We start from the raw sequence: 7,049 nt of genomic DNA on the forward strand, positions 1-7,049 counted from the left end.
CACATTCGTCTAAACATTAATAGGGGTACATCTTTTATACTAGTAAAGTCAAAGTCAAAATTTCTTTATTTTTATAGAGTAATAAATAATAGTAAGTAGTTACTTACAAATCGTCAAATATTTTGCTCTTAAGGAGCCTCTACATGTCTCATAATCTTTTTACCCTACCAGCGCTTCGAGACCAACATTTGGCAAGAGCTGAGAAGAAACGCTGCAACAAACTCAGTCACCACTGTCTGCCGGTTAATGTAAAACGTCCACAATCGACTAGTGATAGGGGTAAAAACGTGGGGTTATAATCTTATAATAAAGAAGCCCTTTATAGCACAAATACCTCCAAAAGCTTCTAACATGTACCCCACCCGAAGCGTTTAGTTATACACACGACACTTGCCAATTTACCGCAACTAGGTACTGGAGTCGAGCACCGAGACCTGATGTGGCGAGGAATTAATAGTTTTAGGCTATGGGTTTAATTAATGGCGCTAATGGTTATTCAAGGGCGTAGCAGAATGTGTTTCGTGACTGAGTTGCTTCTGTCACTTCTTCTCAGCAACAGTAGATATTTTGTTCTGAAGTGGTAGTAGAGCCACAGAATAATAAAAGTACTACGTACAGAAGGTTTACTTCGCGAAGGAATTTAAAAAAAATTATGCTCAAATATCATTAACAATATGGTGTAATTTAGCTTGTCTCAAGAGTCAAGCACCATTTTGTTGACAAACATCAGTGATCGGTACTGCGCCGAAGCCGTAGGGCTGACTTCGGTAAAATTATGTGTGACGTGAGGTGCCAAACTGCAGAAAATGGCGGAGGAAATACATGATGAAGCATGAATTATCATGAATTATGTCTTCAGGCAACTTAAAAAAGTACATTCTGTGTTTTTTTTTATTATTTAGGCAGTTAATTACTGCACAGTATTTAGTACACCATTCTTTATTTTTTTCCATCATACACAAGAATACGCGTGCATGAGTCAATGCTCGCTCGTATGTGAGGCCTTGTCGAATAGTAATCCTGTAGGGTGCCATCATACTTGTTTTCTTTTCGATGTAAACTTGCGGAGATGAACAATCCTAGTAGAGCCAGTCATAATACATATTGTATTTTGGGATGATTATTATTATAGTGTCTCAGGTATGTGATGGACGGAGGCCGCTACTAAACGTGCAGCATGAAAAGTATTGGGGGGAGGCCTATGTTCAGCAGTGGGCGTCCTATGGCTGAGATGATGATCACTGATGATGATGAGATATAGTGTCCTTAAAAGGGCTTATTTACAGTACACACTAATAAAGAATTTTAAACTTAACACCATCAAGTATTTCTTCTGCTAGTACTTCTTTTTAGCACCTGCCTATAATTTATCCTGAAGTGGTAGTAGAGCAAGCTTATTTTGGGACGAGTATAGTGCTCTAAAAAGTATAGTAAAGGCATACTTAATATAATTTAAAAAAATTGGCTAAGACACCGTCATTGTATTTATTAACCTAGCGACAAGAGTTGCATTTTTTAAATATATTTTTTAATAACTTGTAAAATAACTCGTAGTATGGATTTTAACTCGTAGTATGAATTACAACTCGTAGTATGGATTACTACGACGTCGCAGGTAAAAGATGGAGATCAAATAAAGAGATTCTAACCTCAAAACTGATTGAAAGTCAATTATTACTTGAAACAAAGCTCTACACGAGTTGAAGTGCACTTAACTGAGACCTTGAATTGGCAAACGGGTGTTAGTTAAGAGATACTTAGTTTTCTTCTTGTGTAGGCCTAAACCCCCATTTACATCTGGTAAATTGGAGAGTGTCATGTTCCTGCAGTCAAGCCTAAAATTACTTGATGATGATGATTATTACCATGCAACTTCTCTTCAGCTTTAGCTTTCTTTATCTACAGCTTGGAAAAACCAGTGGTTGGCATTTGTTTGATTTCATCGATCTATCAAATATTAACCCACTGTTTTCGATGAATCACTTTAGTTTGGTAAGCTTAAGCACTGCCGAATCGCATAAAAACCGCTCTAAGCTGAAAGTGCTCAAACTTTGAATTGTTGAACTATTTAAATGACTATTGTGGTAGGAGTTTAGGCGATTTTCAGCCCAGAGAACAAAGTAAGGAACTATCTGCTTCCTCAACTCAATAATAGTAAAGAGAACACTGCACTGAAGTTCTAAAAACTTCCAAAGGTTTTCAACAAAGAGTGATAACACAGACACTAAATGACGCAGAAATTATACGATAACACCAACAACTAAACCCGCTACTCCATAATCATGACTCACTATACCTACATTGTATAATGTATAAGTAACTTAAACTTTTCCACTAACAGTACGGCTAGAACTTTCGAGTTCGAATCGTTTGCGTATTCGAATCGCCATCAAAAGATTTAGTACGAAAACTACAACAGCGCCCTTGTGAACGTGTCGTAAAGTGAACTTAGTATGAGAAATGGTTGAACGAAACTTATTTTGAGAATCAAAATTGTCACGTTATCGTTTAATTCGAAGGTTGATAATTTTGTCGAATACGCAAACGATTCGAAGACGAAAGTTGTTCATGCTAGAGGTACAGTATCAGTAATGGTCGGTGTCTCCTCGAAAGGATGCGCGATACCACAAGCAAGGGCGTCCGCGGTAAACCAGCTTCTTGATATGCCTTTATGAACATCTAAAATACAATATAACTCAAAGGTGCCTGACTGACTGACTGACATAGTGATCTATCAACGCACAGCCCAAACCACTGGACGGATCGGGCTGAAATTTACCATGCAGGTAGATGTTAATGACGTAGCCATCCGCTAAGACAGGATTTTACGAAACTGCACCCCTAAGGGGGTAAAACGGAATCCACGCGTACGAAGTCGCGGGCGGCCGCTAGTATCAAGATAAATGCTGAGCGGCAGCCTATTGCGTGAGCGCATATTGGCTCAGTAATTGGTTTTGTTCTTGTTGTATTGTTGTTGTTTATATGCTTACTGTGTCAATAAAGTTTTTCTATTTCTATAATGAGTTTCTTCCGCCACCTCTACTCAGCAACACCCGATATTTTGTCTCCAAGAGGTGGTCTTGGGAGCTATTTTTGGGACGTGTTAAAAGTACCTCAAAAAGAGCTTACATTCTATAAAGAAAAAGGTCCTTTATAGGACCTGAAAGTATAGCTATATACAGTCTCTATGACTCCTAGGATTGTTCTAGATTCTTTCTTATACGAATCGTGATTCAAATGCTTCACAAAACTATGTCCCCAGACTTAAGACAGTCTAGACTTCAAGTTTCATATTACAGACAGTATGCATCTTTAACTCTACCTTATTTTATGTTCTCGAATTTATACAGCCTGAAGACTTTCACTTTTTTTTTGCTTTTTCTGAAGCCTTTTTCCATCGTAGATTCACATCTAGATTTTTGGATGAAATAGTACCTTTAGATAAAGCCTCTATATTAAGCCTCTTGAGCGAAATTATGTTCCTTTTTATTGGTCTCTAATGAAAGGTTTTCTTTGTATGTAACTTAAGTAGGTCTTTTATGTAGTAGGTAACAAGATTCTTCGTAAAACAAATTGTTTATTAATCCTTAACCCTTATAAATTAGGTAAACTTATAAATTAAACATAACTAATCTACATTAATTATCAGTTTCTTTGAAAATCGTTTGTACGTAAATCGAAATTCTCAGAAAACTAAAACAATCAACTCAACGTGCCTACTGAATAAATTATTAGATCCTGAAAACCTTGTTTCTCATGTATCTCATGGTATCTCAATGCCTACTTACTTTAACGCATCTGATTAACGCAATGAAGGATTTTATCGCGCATAAACCTACTTGCGGAAAAACCAATTAGTTTTATCAGTTCCGCTCCGGGTTACTTCAAAAGCCTAAACTATACATAATACATAACATAGCACACTGGTTATAAAACCAAGAACACTGCAGTAAGATATACCTAAGTAAGTTGATGACAATAAGAAATCCAATTTAGAAAGTGAACGCAGTGCCAATTCGATTAGAAAAAGAAAAGAAAAGCGAAAATTAATCGACTCACCGCTCTGCTATTCAGCCTGCATGTAGAGAAACTTTTTTAGTCTATGCACTCGCGAGCATTCCGTTTTAGAAGAAACAAAACAATTTTTGGATTTCGAATTCGGAATATTTACAATGTTATTTACAGTTTCGCCAGAATTCTCGGTGTAACTGGGCTGGCAAACGTCAAGTTTGTCCGCAGCGCTTCGCGCACGCGCGGCAATATGGCGCGCGCGGTCGATAGCGGCCTCTGATAACGTATCGCAAGGCTACCCTCATAGTTGGTGACATTGCGAGGAAAGGGTGATGTGGAAACGAGGTCACCGGTTTGTATTGCCCGCGTTTCCGGCCGCGGTGATGCCAGTTTAGGGAGTGTTGCCAGACCTGATATTTGAGAGTTGGTAGTAGAAAAATATGGGAAAACTAGTACTGCGATAGAAGTTTTAGTACGTTTGCAGTATAAATCATGCAAATTTTGTGAACCTCCTTACGTAAAATATTATGGCACTTGTACCTTTGAAAAATTAAGTTGATTCTTATGCAGGTCTTATAAATCTCTATTACTACTACGATGCTCCTATTTACCTATTTACTCAACAAATCATGGACCTAGTTAACTAGTTTCTAAGAAAATTTTCTGTGACTCATCTCAAAATACCAGAAACTTTTTTCTTCTTGCATGTTAGCTACGAGCTGAGTGCTATCAGTGCTATGCAGGTGGTGCAGCAATAGGTCCCATACAAACCAAGTTTCAGACCACCTTTAAGAGCTGCCGTGACGTCACCAGTCGTCATCAAACTCCACTGACAAACTATTTACTGACTTGCTTTTTCTTCTTTTGTGAGCTGTCATGACGTCAGAACCTTTACAGAGCTAGATAGAAAGCCTGGCGAACTATTTACTGTCTTCCTAACCACCTTTTATAATCTGCCTGACATCACCATCTTGCGAACCCAATGGACATCCATCAAACCCATCAATTAAGAAGAATGATGCCCTAAAGAGACTACTTTCTTTCATCCTAAACAGCAAAGAAAGGAAAATGAAAAAAGAAGAAAAAAATAACAAAATCCTATCAAGTTTCTCTCATCCTGAAATGTAAGAAAGGAACAGGGACAAAAGGAAAAAGAAGACAAATTACAAAAATCAACAGTTTATTCGACATCAACGTCGGAGTGCAGGTAGCGCACCTCCGGGTCATGCGTCGTCGAGCTGCCGTGACGTCACCAGCTCGCGTCCATTGATAAACTACTGATGTCTCCTCCACCTTTGGGAGCTGCCGTGACGTCACCAGCTCGGGAAGTCGATTGATAAAGTACTTACTGATGCCTACTCCATCTTTAGGTGCTGGCGTGACGTCACCAGTTCGCGAAGACAATTGATAAAGCAGATTGATAAAGATGGAGGAGGCCTCCATCTTTAGGAGTTGCTGTGACGTCACCAGCTCGCCAAGTCAATTGATATACTCGTGTCCGAGAGGCAAAGAGACGAGGATGCTGGCAGCATTTCTTCTCGATGGAAATCTACTTAGCTTTATCGCAAGGAAAGAACGCCAGCCCCGCGCCGCATACCAGCACCGCCAGCGTGACCAGAACCCCCTCCAGGCCACGAGCTGCGTGACGTCACCAGCTCGCGTCCATTGATAAACTACTGATGCCTCCACCTTTAGGAGCTGCCGTGACGTCACCAGCTCGTGTCGATTGATAAACTACTAACACCTCCTCCACCTTTAGAAGCTGGTGACGTCACCAGCTCGCGAAGACAATTGATAAAGTAGTTATTGATGCCTCCTCCACCTTTAGGAGCTGGCGTGACGTCACCAGCTCGCGAAGACAATTGATAAAGTAGTAACTGATGCCTCCTCCATCTTTAGGTGCTGGCGTGACGTCATCAGCTCGCGAAGTCAATAATTAATAAACTATGTTCTGACTTCCTCCATCTCCTTTTATCATTATGAGCTGTCATGACGTCACCTGCTTCCGAACTAAATTGAGGAAATTGAAACACGGTTTTCAGAGCAACACAGAGAGCCTTGGTATTATTGCATAGCTGCCCTCAAATTCACCAATTATGAAGAATGATGTCCTAAAGAGACTACTGTTAATTTCTTCTCCTTTCTTTCATCCTAAACAGCAAGAAGGGAAAATGGAAAAAAAGAAGAAAATAACAAAATCCTATCAAGTGTCTCTCATCCTAAAATTCAAGAAAGGAACAGGGACAAAAAGAAAAAGGAAAAAGAAGAAAAATTACAAAAATCAACAGTTTATTCGTCATCGTTGTCGGAGTGCAGGTAGCGCACCTCCGGGTCATGCGTCGCGCGGCCGCGCAGCGTGGCCAGCGCCGCCCGCCCCCGCGCGCCCCTCGCCCCCGCCGCTAGCCACGCCAGCCCCGCGCCGCATACCAGCACCGCCAGCGTGACCAGAACCCCCTCCAGGCCACGAGCTGCGTGACGTCACCAGCTCGCGTCCATTGATCAACTACTGATGCCTTCTCCACCTTTAGGAGCTGCCGTGCCGTCACCAGCTCGCGTCTATTGATAAACTACTGACGCCTCCTCCACCTTTAGGAGCTGGCGTGACGTCACCAGCTCGCGTCTATTGATAAACTACTGACGCCTCCTCCACCTTTGGGAGCTGCCGTGACGTCACCTGCTCGCGTCCGTTGATAAACTACTGATGCCTCCACGTTTAGGAGCTGACGTGACGTCACCAGCTCGCGAAGTCAATTGATAAAGTAGTTACTGATGCCTCCTCCATCTTTAGGTGCTGGCGTGACGTCATCAGCTCGCGAAGTCAATAATTAATAAACTATGTTCTGACTACCTCCATCTCCTTTTACGAGTTGTCATGACGTCACCTACTTCCGAACTCAATTGAGGAAATTGAGACACGGTTTTCAGAGCTAGACAGAGAGTCTTGGTATTATTGCATAGCTACCCTCAAATGCATCAATCAAGAAGAATGATGCCCTAAAGAGACTACTGTTGATTTCTACTCCTTTCTTTCATCCTAA

At 40.9% G+C, this 7,049-nt stretch overlaps 1 protein-coding gene across 1 annotated transcript in view; it reads right to left on the reverse strand.

Annotated features, from left to right (window-relative positions):
- Cadps (calcium-dependent secretion activator 1) overlaps nt 1-4,269 on the reverse strand; it is a 49,029-nt gene extending 44,760 nt beyond the window's left edge. Inside the window, exon 1 of the mRNA XM_028314573.1 lies at nt 4,060-4,269. The gene's annotated coding sequence lies outside the window, so the exon portion shown is untranslated. The remainder of the gene's footprint in view (nt 1-4,059) is intronic.
- Between the last annotated feature and the right edge of the window lie 2,780 nt (nt 4,270-7,049).

Source organism: Ostrinia furnacalis, unplaced genomic scaffold (assembly GCF_004193835.3).
Source record: "Ostrinia furnacalis isolate ACB-3 unplaced genomic scaffold, ASM419383v2 OfSCF4792, whole genome shotgun sequence".
NCBI lineage: Eukaryota > Metazoa > Arthropoda > Insecta > Lepidoptera > Crambidae > Ostrinia > Ostrinia furnacalis.